This window comes from Scyliorhinus torazame, chromosome 1 (assembly GCF_047496885.1).
Source record: "Scyliorhinus torazame isolate Kashiwa2021f chromosome 1, sScyTor2.1, whole genome shotgun sequence".
NCBI lineage: Eukaryota > Metazoa > Chordata > Chondrichthyes > Carcharhiniformes > Scyliorhinidae > Scyliorhinus > Scyliorhinus torazame.
In genome coordinates, this window is record NC_092707.1 from 36,095,184 (window position 1) to 36,112,675 (window position 17,492).

At 49.5% G+C, this 17,492-nt stretch overlaps 1 protein-coding gene across 2 annotated transcripts in view; it reads left to right on the top strand.

Moving 5' to 3' along the window:
- The window catches only part of smtnb (smoothelin b), a 772,002-nt gene that overhangs the window by 702,407 nt on the left and 52,103 nt on the right, over positions 1-17,492 (top strand). The gene's annotated exons all lie outside the window — the stretch shown is intronic.

Consider the following 17,492-nt stretch of genomic DNA (forward strand, 5'->3'; position numbering starts at 1 on the left):
TGCCCTCAATGTTAGCGAGTTCACTACTATAGCAGGTAGGGCATTCCACGGCCTCACTACTCTTTGCGTAAAGAACCTACCTCTGACCTCTGTCCTATATCTATTACCCCTCAGTTTAAAGTTATGTCCCCTCGTGTCAGCCATTTCCATCCGCGGGAGAAGGCTCTCACTGTCCACCCTATCCAACCCCCTGATCATTTTGTATGCCTCTATTAAGTCTCCTCTTAACCTTCTTCTCTCCAACGAAAACAACCTCGAATCCATCAGCCTTTCCTCATAAGATTTTCCCTCCATACCAGGCAACATCCTGGTAAATCTTCTCTGCACCCGCTCCAAAGCCTCCACGTCCTTCCTATAATGCGGTGACCAGAACTGTACGCAATACTCCAAATGCGGCCGTACCAGAGTTCTGTACAGCTGCAACATGACCTCCTGACTCCGGAACTCAATCCCTCTACCAATAAAGGCCAACACTCCATAGGCCTTCTTCACCACCCTATCAACCTGGGTGGCAACTTTCAGGGATCTATGTACATGGACACCTAGATCCCTCTGCTCATCCACACTTTCAAGAACTTTTCCATTAGCCAAATATTCCACATTCCTGTTATTCCTTCCAAAGTGAATCACCTCACACTTCTCTACATTAAACTCCATTTGCCACCTCTCAGCTCAGCTCTGCAGCTTATCTATATCCCTCTGTAACCTGCTACATCCTTCCACACTATCGACAACACCACCGACTTTAGTATCGTCTGCAAATTTACTCACCCACCCTTCTGCGCCTTCCTCTAGGTCATTGATAAAAATGACAAACAGCAACGGCCCCAGAACAGATCCTTGTGGTACTCCACTTGTGACTGAACTCCATTCTGAACATTTCCCATCAACCACCACCCTCTGTCTTCTTTCAGCTAGCCAATTTCTGATCCACATCTCTAAATCACCCTCAATCCCCAGCCTCCGTATTTTCTGCAATAGCCTACCGTGGGGAACCTTATCAAACGCTTTGCTGAAATCCATATACACCACATCAACTGCTCTACCCTCGTCTACCTGTTCAGTCACCTTCTCAAAGAACTCGATAAGGTTTGTGAGGCATGACCTACCCTTCACAAAGCCATGCTGACTATCCCTGATCATATTATTCCTATCTAGATGATTATAAATCTTGTCTCTTATAATCCCCTCCAAGACTTTACCCACTACAGACGTGAGGCTCACCGGTCTATAGTTGCCGGGGTTGTCTCTGCTCCCCTTTTTGAACAAAGGGACCACATTTGCTATCCTCCAGACCTCTGGCACTATTCCTGTAGCCAATGATGACATAAAAATCAAAGCCAATGGTCCAGCAATCTCTTCCCTGGCCTCCCAGAGAATCCTAGGATAAATCCCATCAGGTCCCGGGGACTTATCTATTTTCAGCCTGTCCAGAATTGCCAACACCTCTTCCCTACGTACCTCAATGCCATCTAATCTATTTACCTGGAGCTCAGCATTCTCCTCCACAACATTATCTTTTTCCTGAGTGAATACTGACGAAAAATATTCATTTAGTATCTCGCCTATCTCTTCAACTCTACACACAACTTCCCATCCCTGTCCTTGACTGGTCCTACTCTTTCCCTAGACATTATTCTTGCTTATTCCTGACATACCTATAGAAAGCTTTTGGGTTTTCTTTGATCCTTCCTGCCAAATACTTCTCATGTCCCCTCCTTGCTCGTCTTAGCTCTCTCTTTAGATCCTTCCTCGCTACCTTGTAACTATCCATCGCCCCAACTGAAACTTTACACCTCATCTTCACATAGGCCTCCTTCTTCCTCTTAACAAGAGATTCCACTTCTTTGGTAAACCATGGTTCCCTCGCTCGGCACCTTCCTCCCTGCCTGACCGGTACATACTTATCAAGAACACGCAGTAGCTGATCCTTGAACAAGCTCCACTTATCCAGTGTGTCCAACACTTGCAGCCTACTTCTCCACCTTATCCCCCCCAAGTCACGTCTAATGGCATCATAATTTCCCTTCCCCCAGCTATAACTCTTGCCCTGTGGTGTATACTTATCCCTTTCCATCCTTAACGTAAACGTCACCGAATTGTGGTCACTGTCCCCAAAGTGCTCACCTACCTCCAAATCCAACACCTGGCCTGGTTCATTACCCAAAACCAAATCCAATGTGGCCTCGCCTCTTGTTGGCCTGTCAACAAACTGTGTCAGGAAACCCTCCTGCACACACTGTACAAAAAACGACCCATCTAATGTACTCGAACTATATCTTTTCCAGTCAATATTTGGAAAGTTAAAGTCTCCCATAATAACTACCCTGTTACTTTCGCTCTTATCCAGGATCATCCTCGCCATCCTTTCCTCTACATCCCTAGAACTATTTGGAGGCCTATAGAAGACTCCCAACAGTGTGACCTCTCCTTTCATGTTTCTAACCTCAGCCCATACTACCTCGGAAGATGAGTCCCCATCTAGCATCCTCTCCGCCACCGTAATACTGCTCTTGACTAGCAGCGCCACACCTCCCCCTCTTTTGCCTCCTTCTCTGAGCTTACTAAAACACCTAAACCCCGGAACCTGCAACATCCATTCCTGTCCCTGTTCTATCCATGTCTCCGAAATGGCCACAACATCGAAGTCCCAGGTACCAACCCATGCTGCCAGTTCCCCTACCTTATTTCGTATACTCCTGGCATTGAAGTAGACACACTTCAAACCACCTACCTGAGCACTGGCCCCCTCCTGCGACGTCAAATCTGAGCTCCTGACCTCTATACTCTCATTCTCCCTTACCCTAAAACTACAATCCAGGTTCCCATGCCCCTGCTGCATTAGTTTAAACCCCCCCAAAGAGCACTAACAAATCTCCCCCCCAGGATATTTGTGCCCCGCAGGTTCAGATGTAGACCATCCTGTCTGTAGAGGTCCCACCTTCCCCAGAAAGAGCCCCAGTTATCCAGAAATCTGAATCCCTCCCGCCTGCACCATCCCTGTAGCCACGTGTTTAATTGCTCTCTCTCCCTATTCCTCATCTCACTATCACGTGGCACGGGCAACAACCCAGAGATAACAACTCTGTTTGTTCTAGTTCTGAGCTTCCATCCTAGCTCCCTGAAAGCCTGCCTGACATCCTTATCCCCTTTCCTACCTATGTCGTTAGTGCCAATGTGGACCACGACTTGGGGCTGCTCCCCCTCCTCCTTAAGGACCCGGAAAACACGATCCGAGACATCACGTACCCTTGCACCTGGGAGGCAACATACCAAACGTGAGTCTCTCACGCTCCCACAAAATCTCCTATCTGTGCCCCTGACTATCGAGTCCCCAATTACTAATGCTCTGCTCCTCTCCCCCCTTCCCTTCTGAGCAACAGGGACAGACCCCATGGCTTACCCCTGGTAAGTCCCCCCCCCCCACAAGTATCCAAAGCGGTATACTTGTTTCTCAGGGGAACGACCGCAGGGGATCCCTGCACTGACTGTTTTTTCCCAGTCCCTCTTACAGTTACCCATCTATCTCCAATCTTTGGTGTAACTAATTCCCTGAAGCTGCTATCTATGACCCCCTCTGCCTCCCGAATGATCCGAAGTTCTTCCAACTCCAGCTCCAGTTCCCGAACTCGGTCTTGGAGGAGCTGGAGATGGCAGCACTTCCTGCAGGTAAAATCAGCAGGGACACTAACGGCATCCCTCACCTCAAACATCCTGCAGGAGGAACATTGCACTCCCTTCCCTGCCATCCCTCTAACTTTCTACCAAGATCTGGCTAACAACTAAATTAAATTTTTTATATAAAAAAAATATTAATAACAATAATAAAATATGGTACTTACCTCACACCAATGGGTTTCCTCTCCACCAGAATTTATTGGTGAGGGTCTTCCCAGAAGTCCACGGGTCGACTTCCTGTTCCCACCTTAAACACTAAAATTTAAAAAAAAAAATTTAAAGGAGAGACTTACCTCCCAGAAATCACTTCCGCACTGCCCCCGCTGAAATGGACTAGCCTGCTCCGCTCCTGCTGAAATCGACTTGGCCTGCAAGGTAAGTAAGTGGTTAATCAGTACTTACCTCACCCAGGCAGCGACCTTTTAAACGGTTCCCTCTGCCTCGCAGCTCCCGCGCTTTTTCAAATTCCCGCGCTGATTCTAAGGTCCCAGCTCTCACTCCCGAACTAAACAGCTGACCTGCAAGGTAAGTAAGTTAATCAGTACTTACCTCACCCCAGGCAGCGACCTTTTAAACGGTCCCCTCTGCCTCGCAGCTCCCGCGCTTTTTCAAATTCCCGCGCTGATTCTAAGGTCCCAGCTCTCACTCCCGAACTAAACAGCTGACCTGCAAGGTAAGTAAGTTAATCAGTACTCGTGTACTAATTAATCCTTACCCGTGGTCAGCAGGTCAAATTCCACATGTGGCCTTTGTCTTTCCCTGTACAGTCCCTCCTCCGGTGCCTCTGCATATTGCCTGTCCACCCTCAGAAGTTCTTTCAGCAATCGCTCCCTTTCTTTACCCTCTTGCTTCCCTTTATGTGCCCTTATGGATATCAGTTCCCCTCTAACCACCGCCTTCAACGCCTCCCAGACCACTCCCACATGAACCTCTCCATTGTCATTAAGCTCCAAGTACCTTTCGATGCACCCCTCACCCTTAAACATACCCCCTCATCCGCCAATAAGCCCATATCCATTCTCCAGAGTGGGTGCTGTTCTTTTTCCTCTCCTACCTCCAGGTCTACCCAATGTGGAGCGTGGTCCGAAATGGCTATGGCCGTATATTCCGTCCCTGTCACCTTCGGAATCAGTGCCCTTCCCAAGACAAAAAAGTCTATCCGTGAGTATACTTTGTGGACATGGGAGAAAAATGAGAACTCCTTACTCCTAGGCCTACTAAATCTCCAGGGGTCTACCCCTCCCATCTGTTCCATGAAGTCCTTGAGTACCCTGGCAGCTGCCAGCCTCCTCCCGGTCCTGGACCTCGACCGGTCCAGCCCTGGATCAAGCACCGTATTGAAGTCTCCCCCCATTACCAACTTTCCCGCCTCCAGGTCCGGGATACGTCCCAACATACGCCTCATAAAATTTGCATCATCCCAGTTCGGGGCATATACGTTCACCAGAACCCCTGCCTCCCCTTGCAATCTGCCACTCACCATCACATATCTACCCCCACTATCCGCCACTATGGTCTTTGCCTCAAATAGTACCCGTTTCCCCACTAAGATAGCCACCCCCCTGTTCTTCGCATCTAAACCCGAATGAAACACCTGCCCCACCTTTACGTAGTCTGACCTGGTCTATCAGTTTCAGATGCGTCTCCTGCAACATAACCACATCTGCCTTTAATTTCTTTAGGTGTGCGAGTACCCGTGCCCTTTTAATCGGCCCGTTCAGCCCTCTCACGTTCCACGTGATCAGCCGGGTTGGGGGGCTCTTTACCCCCCCCCCCCCAACCCCCCTTGTCGACTAGCCATCCCCTTTTTTAACCCAGCTCCTCACCCGGTTCCCACGTACCCCCTCCTTCCTGCGTCCCTGTTCCTGCCATAATTACCATAGCGCGGGAACAAAGCCCGCGTTTCCCACTCGGCCCCGCCCCTAATGGCCGGTGCCCACAGTTCCTCATACTCCCCCCCCCCCCACAACATGGGGAAGAGAGAAAAGTTTCAGGATCGCAAAATTAACAAATTGAAAAAACCATTCCCCCCCCCTTTTTTCTCGCCCCATATAATCACCCCACCACTTTGTCCCAAAAGTTCTTTCTCTTCCCCGACTATTCCAGCTTCTCGTCCACAATGAATGTCCACGCCTCTTCTGCCGTCTCAAAGTAGTGGTGCTTCCCTTGGTGTGTGACCCACAATCTCGCCGGTTGCAACATTCCAAACTGGATCTTCTTTTTGTGAAGCACCGCCTTAGCCCGATTAAAACGTGCCCTCCTTCTCGCCACCTCCGCACTCCAATCCTGGTATACGCGGATCACCGCGTTCTCCCACCTACAGCTCCGAGTTTTCTTCGCCCATCTGAGGACCGTCTCTCTGTCATTATAGCGGAGAAACCTCACCACTATAGCTCGGGGTATTTCTCCAGCCTTCGGTCTTCGCGCCAGAACTCGATAAGCTCCCTCCACCTCCAAAGGGCCCGTCGGGGCCTCCGATCCCATTAGCGAGTGAAGCATCATGCTCACATATGTCCCGACGTCCGCCCCTTCTGCGCCTTCGGGAAGAGCCAGAACTCTTCGATTCTTCCTCCTCGGGTTATTCTCCAGTACTTCCAACCTTTCCACACACCTTTTGTACTGTGCCTCGTACGTCTCTGTCTTCACCACCAGGCCCTGTATTTCGTCTTCATTTTCAGCAGCCTTTGCCTTCACGAGCCGAAGCTCCAGCTCTTGTGTCCTCTGCTCCTCCTTTAGCCCTTCAATTGCCTGTAATATCGGGGCCAACAGCTCCTTCTTCAACTCCCTTTTCAACTCTTCCACACAGTGCCGCATGAACTCTTGTTGGTCCGGGCCCCATAACAAGCGGCCACCTTCCGACGCCATCTTGCTTTGAGCTTCCCTTCCTTGCCGCTGCTCCAGAGGATCCTCTGCAATCCGGCCGCTATCCTCTCCCTTATCCATGCGTGTCCGGGGGGGATTCCCTTCTGGTTTACCACACAGTGTTTTTGGCCGTTTAAATTGCAGTTGGGGCTCCTAGCAAGAGCCCAAAAGTCCGTTCCAACGGGAGCTGCCGAAACGTGCGACTTAGCTGGTCATCGCCGCACCCGGAAGTCCCCTAAATATTTCATTTTCTATCACACAGGTCCCAGCTCTGCTGGCTCTCCCCAACACCCCAGAGCTGGTTTAGCTCAGTGGCCTAGACAGCTGGTTTGTGGCAGGGTTGTGTGGTGTTGTGGTCGCTGTTCTGAAGGCTGGACAGTTTGCTGCAAACAATGGTTTCTTTGAGATTGCACGGTTGTTTGAAGGCAAGTAGTGGGGGTATGGGGATGACCTTGACAAATGTTCGTCTTCATCGATGACGTGTTGAAGACTGCGAAGAAGATGTCCTAGTTTCTCCGCTCTGGGGATGTACTGGACGACGAAGGGTACCCTGTCGGTTGTGTCCCGTGTTTGTCTTCTGAGGAGGTCAGTGCGGTTTTTTGCTGGGGCAGGGAACACTTCAGCAGTCAAGGGCAATCAGCCTCTGATCTTCAGGTAAGCGTTCTCCAAGGCAGCCTTCAGGACGCGCGACAACGCAGAATCGCCGAGCAGAAACTTATAGCCAAGTTCCGCACATGAGTACGGCCTCAACCAGGACCTTGGATTCATGTCGCATTGCATTCACCCCCACCATTTGGCCTGGGCTTGCGAAATCCTACAACTGTCCTGGCTTGAGACAATTCACACCTCTTTAGCCTGGGATTACCCCTCTCTGGATTTGTAAAGACCTTGAACGGGATTCTCCCCTACCTGGCGGGGCGAGGGGTTCCGGCGTCATGGAGTGGCGGGAACCACTCCGGCGTCGGGCCGCCCCAAAGGCCCGCGCCCAAAGGCTGGCGGGAAAGGCCTTCGCTGGGCGACGTGGGTCTGCGCATGCGTGGGAGCGCCAGCGGCTGCTGACGTCATCCCCGCACATGCGCAGGGGAGGGGGGTCTCTTCCACCTCTGCCATAGTGAAGACCATGGCGAAGGCGGAAGAAAAAGAGTGCCCCCACAGCACAGGCCCGCCCGCGGATCGGTGGGCCCCAGGATCCCGGAGCCCACCCGCGCCGCTGTTCAAAATGTGGTTTAATCCACGCTGGCGGGACAGGCATTCCAGCAGCGGGACTTCGGCCCATCGCGGGCCGGAGAATCGGCAAGGGTGGGCCGGCCGACCGGCGCGGCGCGATTCCCGCCCCCGCCGAATCTCTGGTGGCGGAGACTTCGGGACACGGCAGGGGCGGGATTCACGCCAGCCCCCGGTGATTCTCCGACCCGGCGGGGGTTCGGAGAATCTCGCCCTATATTACCTGCAAATGCTCGCATTCAAAGTATCGTCTTGTATCTGACTTTGTCTATATATATGTTTCGGGAACCTACCTCTTCGTTCACCTGAGGAAGGAGCAGTGCTCCGAAAGCTAGTGATTTGAAACAAACCTGTTGGACTTACTTGTTGATGATGGAGAGGGAAGCTGCAGTTTGAATGTGACAGAAGTTAACTTATTGATGTCACTTTGCTCTCTTGTGAGTCAGAAAGACTTGTGTCAAAGTACAGAGATCTTTATGGGAGGTATGTTAACAGGGTCTTTCACAGGGGCTTTTTACAGTAACTTTATTTGAAGCCTACTTGTGACAATAAGCGATTTTCATTTCTTTCAGTTGGTATTTGTTATTTTGGAGACGCTTATCCAAACTTATGCAAATCCATTCTGGATAGGGACCTGTCTCACAAAGACCCTCTCTTACATGGAATCAGCAATCAAGGCATCAAAATCTCTTTTTAAAATGCCGATGGATGCTCAAACGTGCACCTGGTGACGACATGGCTGCTTTTGTAGTTTTCCCTGTCTCCGATTGTGGGTACCTAAAAGGGGTTTGGGAGTTGCAAATTCCTTTGTATGAAGGAGTCATGGAAGTTGCCCGGGTATTTTGCACATACATTAAAGCACGTTATTGTGGCCACAAGCCACTTTCACTTTGATGGAGAGAAATAATTTTTGGTTCACAAAGGTGTCCACATGTTGAGTTGCAAATAAACCTGAGACATAGCGATTCAGTGTCATGGTTACCTTCATAGCCTCCAGGAGGGCATGGAGGTTGATGAATTGTGGCTCCAGTTGCTGCTACACCATGCGACAAATGTCTGTCACAATTTCAAGGCTCAACCTGAATCCTCTTTGGCACTGATTTTCATCATGTTGAGGTATGATGTCCTTGGTTTGTACACCCACCCCACAGGGTTGTCCTCCCTCTCCCCCTCCTCCCTCCTGATGTTCATGCTGCTGCTTCTTTCTCATGACCATCAGCCCTCCCTCTCGCCTCCAGCTGCTCACTTTGACTGGCTTTTATTGCCTCTGTTTGAGAGGATGCCAAGCCCATTCTCCGTTTCCTTCGGCAAAGCACTATCTGCACTTCTGAAGCACTTATTTCTTCCTTGCACCTGGGTGCAAGACTCTGGGGACAGCTGGCAGACCAGCAGCCCGAAGCTCCCACTTCCTTGGCTCACAAGAGAACAATGGTCCCTCATGGTAGACTAGTACAAAAGGTGAAGTCACACGGGATCAGGGGTGAACTGGCAAGGTGGATACAGAACTGGCTAGGCCATAGAAGGCAGAGGGTAGCAATGGAGGGATGCTTTTCTAATTGGAGGGCTGTGACCAGTGGTGTTCCACAGGGATCAGTGCTGGGACCTTTGCTCTTTGTAGTATATATAAATGATTTGTAGGAAAATGTAACTGGTCTGATTAGTAAGTTTGCAGACGACACAAAGGTTGGTGGAATTGCGGATAGCGATGAGGACTGTCTGAGGATACAGCAAGATTTCGATTGTCTGGAGACTTGGGCGGAGAGATGGCAGATGGAGTTTAATCCGGACAAATGTGAGGTAATGCATTTTGGAAGGGCTAATGCAGGTAGGGAATATACAGTGAATGGTAGAACCCTCAAGAGTATTGAAAGTCAAAGAGATCTAGGAGTACAGGTCCACAGGTCATTGAAAGGGGCAATACAGGTGGAGAAGGTAGTCAAGAAGGCATACGGCATGCTTGCCTTCATTGGCCGGGGCATTGATTATAAGAATTGGCAAGTCATGTTGCAGCTGTATAGAACCTTAGTTAGGCCACACTTGGAGTATAGTGTTCAATTCTGGTCGCCACACTACCAGAAGGATGTGGAGGCTTTAGAGAGGGTGCAGAAGAGATTTACCAGAATGTTGCCTGGTATGGAGGGCATAAGCTATGAGGGGCGATTGAATAAACTCGGTTTGTTCTCACTGGAACGAAGGAGGTTGAGGGGCGACCTGATAGAGATATACAAAATTATGAGGGGCATAGACAGAGTGGATAGTCAGAGGCTTTTCCCCAGGGTAGAGGGGTCAATTACTAGGGGGCATAAGTTTAAGGTGAGAGGGGCAAAGTTTAGAGTAGATGTACGAGGCAAGTTTTTTACGCAGAGGGTAGTGGGTGCCTGGAACTCACTACCGGAGGAGGTAGTGGAAGCAGGGACGATAGGGACATTTAAGGGGCATCTTGACAAATATATGAATAGGATGGGAATAGAAGGATACGGACCCAGGAAGTGTAGAAGATTGTAGTTTAGTCGGGCAGTATGGTCGGCACGGGCTTGGAGGGCCGAAGGGCCTGTTCCTGTGCTGTACATTTCTTTGTTCTTTATAATGTTAAGTTCCTGGCACTTCTAGGGCACTAAATGAAAACTTCAGTGTACCTTTACAGGGTACTTCACCTCTCCAAGGGGATACCCTGGCTCTGCAAATCAAATACACAAAAGCAGATCTCCTCTGACCTGATCTGCTCTGCGCCCTTTGGGATTCACGCAGGTGGGGTGCAAAAATCAGAAGTCAACGGAGGTAGCTGGTGATATAAATGGCCAGCTGCCTCCATGAATTGTGAATGCATGAACTCTGACCTGACTCCAGTAACCCCCCCCCCCCCCCCCACCCCCCCACCCCCCCCTCCTCCCACAGAGGTGGGACATGATAGGTTTGGGGACAGGACTTGAAAATTTCAACCATTTCCAAGATTTTCACTGCAATGGAGAACCTCTCTACCGTGGCAAAAATCTGGGCCCTGGTGTAGGTGTATGCTAATAAAAGCCTGATATCTGTCTGCCAGGTGGTGAATGCCCAACAATTTTTAATCTGGGTGAATGCCCAATTATCTTTGTGTATGTAAATCGGACAGTAAAAGTCTACAAATTGATCTTGTGCACCATGTATGCAAGTTAGACTGCACCTCTGTATGTTTACAACTGAAACCATTCCAAAACCCCTACTCCTTATGTGGTTGTAGATTGACAAGACCTTATCATGTCAATACAGGTTTGACTTTGGTAGTATCTGCTTTTGATGCAGGCTCTGTGCCCATTCAAGATTGTTTTTTGTACTAGCCTGTTGGGTGCAGTCTAATATTGTTGTGTGCTTGAGATCTGTAGAAGCTTAGTTTGGTACATACCTGGCTTTGGTACAAATCCTGGCTTCAGCAAAGATCTTCCTCATGTCTGCCATTAAGTTTTATTGCCTACTTTCTTTTTTCCCTTCTGGGACCTTTAGTGGTGCTGCTCCATGTAAATTTTTTTTAATGAGTTTGTTTATGTGTAGTTATTATTGGAAGTGATAAATCAAGCATTAAGATTTTCCTGGGTTTCTGACAGAAAAGCACAAGTCCTATTTATTGCATACATAATGTTTATAATATTTCTGATAGCTCATAACCATGGACATGTGACTGGCTAGTCCAAGCTCTTTCTTTATTACGTATGTTCTGAGCAATGCTTTCATGAGTGTCTGACAACCTGTGGGATTGTGGTGATTTCAACAATCAATTTTTCATTCAAACTTTTGGACTAAATTTTAAGTGACATGATCTATAATGTCAGAAAATGTAATGTTAAATATATTGTTACAGTTGGGTTCATGTTGTTTTAGTTCTTGACTGAGGATATATGGCTTCCAATACTGGATGTAAAAAAAATGGATTAAAGCATAACTCAATGTACTGTTGAACCGTATAAACTAGGAAGATGACATTGTGAGCAGTTTTGGGCCCCGTATCTAAGGAAGGATGTGATGGCCTTGGAAAGGGTCCAGAAGTTCACAAGAATTATCCCTGGAATGAAGAGTTTGTCATATGAGGAGCAGTTGAGAACTCTGGGTCTGTACTTGTTGGAGTTCAGAAGGATGAGGGGAGATCTTAATGAAATTTACAGGATACTGCAAGGCCTGGATAGAGTGGACGTGGAGAGGATGTTTCCACTTGTAGGAAAAACTAGAACCCGAGGGCACAGCCTCAGACTGAAGGAACGATCCTTTAAAACTGAGATGAAGAGGAATTTCTTCAGCCAGAGGGTGGTGAATCTGTGGAACTCATTGCCGCAGAAGGCTATGGATGCCAAATCACTGAGGGTCTTTAAGTCTAAGATAGATAGGTTCTTGATTAATAAGGGGATCAGGGGTTATGGGGAGAAGGCAGGAGAATGGGGATGAAAATGAAAATCGCTTATTGTCACAAGAAGGCTTCAAATGAAGTTACTGTGAAAAGCCCCTAGTTGCAACATTCCGGTGCCTGTTCAGGGAGGCTGGTACGGGAATTGAACTGGTCTGCCTTGGTCTGCTTTCAAAGCCAGCGATTTAGCCCTGTGCTAAACAGCCTCTTGAACATATAGAAACATATCAGCCATGATTGAATGGCGGAACAAACTCGATGGGCAAATAGCCTAATTCTGCTCTTTTTTCTAAAATTTGGAGTACCCAGTTATTTTTTTTTCAAATTAAGGGTCAATTTAGCATGACAAATCCAGCTACACTGCACATCTTTTGGGTTGTGGGGGTGAAACCCACGCAAACACGGGGAGAATGTGCAAACTCCACACGGACAGTGATAAGGGGCAATTTAGCGTGGCCAATTCACCTATACTGCACATCTTTGGGCTGTGGGGGCGAAACCCACGCAAACACGGGGAGAATGTGCAAACTCCACACGGACAGTGACCCAGAGCCGGGATCGAACCTGAGACCTCAGTGCCGTGAGGCAGCAGCACTAACCACTGCGCCACCGTGCTGCCCTTTCCTTCCAAAGATGTCTTATATTTCTCCTCTACCCTTCTTTATTTCCCCTCACAATTTTTTTCTCTGGCATTTTAATTCTTTTTTTCCCAGCATTTTAATCCTTAAGGTATTGACTGCTTATTAGGATATGGTTTCTTGGATGCCAGGTCTCTTTCAAACCTTGCTCAGGTGCTCTCAGACTTCAAATGCTATTAAAAAGAATGACTTTCCTATCTTAAAGTCTTGCCATGCTGTGCACCATGTCCCTGTTGAGAGAGCAAGTGGGAGGCTTGTCTCTTGGTGCTTCAACTGCTATGTGGTCCCAGATGCACTTAATTCAACCACTGAAAGGTGCACAAATGTGGCTTGGGGGTGATTCTTTAACTCCTTGCAGAGAGGGTGGCATGGTGGCACAGTAGTTAGCAATGCTGCCTCACAGTGCCAAGGCCCTGGGTTCAATTCCGGCCTTGGGCCACTGTCTGTGTGAAGTTTGTACGTTCTCCCTGTGTCTGCATGGGTTTCTTCTGAATGGTCTGGTTACCTCCCACAGTCCCATGATGTACAGCGTAGGTGGATTGGCCATGCTAAATTCCTGTCCCATGTGAGTTGTTCATGCCAGCAGGATGATCCTTCCCTCTCACTGACCACATGTACATTTTCCCACAGTATCTCCAGCTGGCAGTGCCAGCCCATCAGGGATGCTCCTCTCCCCCCCCCCCCCCCTCTCTCAAGAGGACACCTCCGAGAAGAGATCCAAGGATGCCACCATTGATGCGTCACAGCTGTCATCCCCACCCTCCACCAGTGCAGAGACACATGCCTCGGCGGGTGAAAGTAGTGGACAGGTTTCTGGGGCAAATTCTGCTGAGCACCTCACAGTTGCAGATGTACATCAGGTGGAGACAGGAACACCCAGGCGAGACAGCAGTCGGCGGTCTGCTGGATCCCAGGACTCAGCTGAGTCCCAGTCAGATGACAAGCCTCTGGTTAAGCTATCCCAGAACTGATGCAGTCGATAGGGTGCCACTGTCAAATACAGGGGGGATGTCAGCGACACACCAGCAGGTCCACAGCCGATTGGAGGAGTCCCAAAGACTAAGGGCGGCGGAGATTGTGCTGGCAATGCGCAGCACCGAGGCCAACATTGCTCGAGTGGCGTTGGCAGTAAAGAGCCTGGAGCACGATGTCAACACTATGAGTGGTGGTGTCCAAGCCATTGCCCAGTCAGTGATGACCATGGCTGAGGGCCTCGACAGAATGTCCCAAACGCTGGGGAATGTGTCCTTGACGCAGGTAGACCTCTCCAAGGAGCTGCAGAGCATATCCCAGTCCAGGTGGGCATTGCCGATGCGTCCCAGACGCTTGGGGAGGGGGAGGGGGGGGGGGGGTGTCCCAGATGCTAGGGGGCACGTCCCAGTCTCAGGTAGACCTTGACGGTGCGCTGCGGAGCACATCCCAGCCGTGGTGGGCATTACCGAGGTGCTCCAGAGCATGTCCCAGATGCAGATAGACATTGGTAAGTATTGCCGCTTACAGAGGGGCAGCACAGAGGGCATCGACACCATATGATGCAGACATTGAAGAGCCGCCAGGGCTGGCAGCCGGGTAATGCAGCTTCTCTGTCCCGAGGAGACCCCAAGAGCGCCGATTGGGAGGAGGGAGCGCTGGGACGATGGCGGTCGCTAGCTCTCCCAAGTCCACACACCCCACCCCTCCGACAACAATACGTCTCCGGATCAGTGTGCAGAACAAGGTTGCACGGCCAGGCATATGCCACCGCCAAGACAACCAGGGCCGCTCTAGCACCAGGCCCCCTGGAGGATGCCCATCAGAGGCATCAAAGGCCACAAGACGCGGTAAGCAGCAGCCTGCCTCCACCCCTGAAGTGCACCCTGGGGACACACCTAGATGTAGCGGTACAGAAGAAAGGGCTCGGGGCATTACTGATAGGGAATTGCGGCGGGGGGGGGGGGGGGTGGGGGGGGTGGAGGCATCTGAGGCTAGCAAGGCTAGGGACTGTTGGCATCACTATTGTACTTTGACATCATTAAAACATGTTACACCTGAGACATGTGAAGACTCTGTCACGTTATTCTGCATTGTGGGTGGCCTGCAACCCTGCCCATGCCACCCTGGGCTCCCTGCTACTGGACCAGGCCTCCCCAATCCATACCATGTGCAGGTGATGGGTGTGAGCAGATAGACAGGAGTCAGACTATGGCATAGATTGAGGTACGGTGGTGCAGTGGTTAGCACTGCTGCCTCACAACGCCAAGGACTCGGGTGCGATCCTGGCCCCCGGGTCACTATCCGTGTGGAGTTTGCACATTCTCCCCATGTCTGTGTGGGTCTCACCCCACAATCCAAAGATGTGCAGGGTAGATGGATTGTCCATGCCTTAATTGGAAAAAATCAATTGGGTACTCTAAAAAAAATTTTTTAAGATTGAACATTGAGCAGTTCAAACAAAAGCACAGCGAACGGCAAAGCAGTCCTTAAAACCTCCAGAAAGTTGCACAGTTGAATCGGGCCGCCAGACTTCCTTCCAAAGCACCAGCAGCAGGGCACCTGACTTCCTTCCTCCCCTTGCCGCGCCATAGAGAAAGTAACAGCAGTGCACAGCTTCCAGACATGAAACATTGAATATTCAGCAGCGCAGATAAAAGCAAGCAGACTGCATACGTCCGGCAAGTCACTCAGGTGAATCAACCACCACCCTTTTTCTCTTCCTTCCTCACTCCAGGCAACAGAAATAAAAATGTTGGCAGCAAGCAGACTCATAGACTCACAGCGTCCAGGTGGCAGCAATAGCAGTCAAGCACTACCACCCCCCTCACCCCCCCAGGCAACCGGGCAGGGAGGCAACCAGGCAGCAGATGACAGGACAGGCAGTATTTCTCCCTCTCCAATTCCCTCTTTCTTTAGGCATGCAGGCAAAAGGAACGGCAGCACACCCCTGCACCCTCTTCCAGGCAGTAGGGACCTACCTTCCTTCCTCCCTCTCTCCTCCAGCTCCCACTCTCCTCCAGTCAGTCAGGCAGTAGCCAATGGATCAGCCTTCTGGCAGTCTTGCAGCAAGAAAGCAGGAGCTCACAGAACACACCCCTGTGCGGCCACTTGGGAGCTGTGAAGTGTTTGCATTACTAGAATTGCCAATTCCCCATTAGCAATAGCCTTCAGCTGTGCGACCTGTGGCCACCGCGGTCAGTGGCAGTTAAAGTAACCTTCACCATATTACCACATGGGGGGGCTCTGTCACGGGGGTGTTCGGAGGCACAGACAGGCTGCAGCTGGAGTTGTCCCCATTATGGGTATAGACGATCCGGTGGGTGGGGGGGGGGGCATGGGGGACCTTCGGGTGCTGGACCACACCCACCCCCATCGATGGCAGCCCCCCAACCGAGCCTGCTCCTCCCCAGTGCCCCTGGGCTGACTGCCCATTTCCAAGGTGGCTACTTATCTCCTCAGATCCCCACAGCAGCTATTCCACTAGCTTCACACTTTTAAATAGGTGTACTAAACGGCGCCCACGCGATCGTCCGTTGGGAGGCAGCTAGATCACGGGGCGGTTGTTGGATAGCGTGTACTTCCCGTTAATGATATGGTAATTGATGATTGTTAGTCTCTTGCCATGCCACGGTGGAATCCAGATCTTGTCAATGGGAGCGGGCCGGTTAGATCAGAAACCAATCGGCATCCGGCATGGTTCCCGATTTTGTCCTCTCCCACTTTCTAACAGGCCCACTCGTTTTCCCGCCTGGCGCGGCGAGGCCGGTAGATCGCACCCAAAAGATACTCATCAAAAATTGCATCTTTTGCGAAATGTAGATATGGAAAGTTACTCTTTGAATTTTTAACCCAACCATTGGCCACTCCACAAAATGATTGACACAGGATAACTTGCTTTAAGTTCTTTGCCTCAACTGAGAATCTTGCCTTCCCATCAGATGTCAATGTCCTTCAGGGGAGGCTTTTTAGAAGGATCACCTTCCCTCAAAGAAAGATTCTGATCCTACAGTTGATGCTTGTGGAAAAGGATGTATTAGAGGCATTCTGTCGCTAGATCATCTCTCTGTCTTCCTCTTGTTTGTCAAAAGTGTTTTTTTCATGCTCTTTACTGCAAAGCTATTATGTAAAATAATACAGGTTTTTCTTATTTCTCACTGAGAAGATCAAATTTGCATAGTTACATTTGCCTATCAGTATTGCAAACTAATAGACATGTTTCTCAAGTTCTGGTCAATCACACTGGAACAATTTTTTATCTGCTAGAAAATTGGGCTTCATTAAGCTAACCCTGGCAACTGATTTAGATATAGTATAATGGAGTAAAGCATTAGGTTATAGCAACATGTCGATTGGGGCTGTTTTTAGCCCCTGAGAAGTTTTAATTGAATACCATTTTACTACAATCTATTTCTTTTGTGGAGAGGGAAAGGTGGAAGCGATATCGTTGGACTGGATTTCAAACTCTTTTTTGCTGAGTTTTTTTTTTGCTTTTTCATAGGTGCGCTTTAGCTCCAGAAACTTTAAATTTATTTACTTTACTTTCTGTGTTGGTCTTTTGTGCACTATCATCGCTAATACATCAATTATTATATATGTTCTTCAAACAGTTACATATTTCCCCATTTTCCACTGGAACCATTGCTTTTAATGTAGTTATTGTACTCATGTCATGTGCTGCATTCCATGTTCAATGGATGCATATTTAGCACAATGTTATTAATGTTGTGTATCATGAAGCATGATTT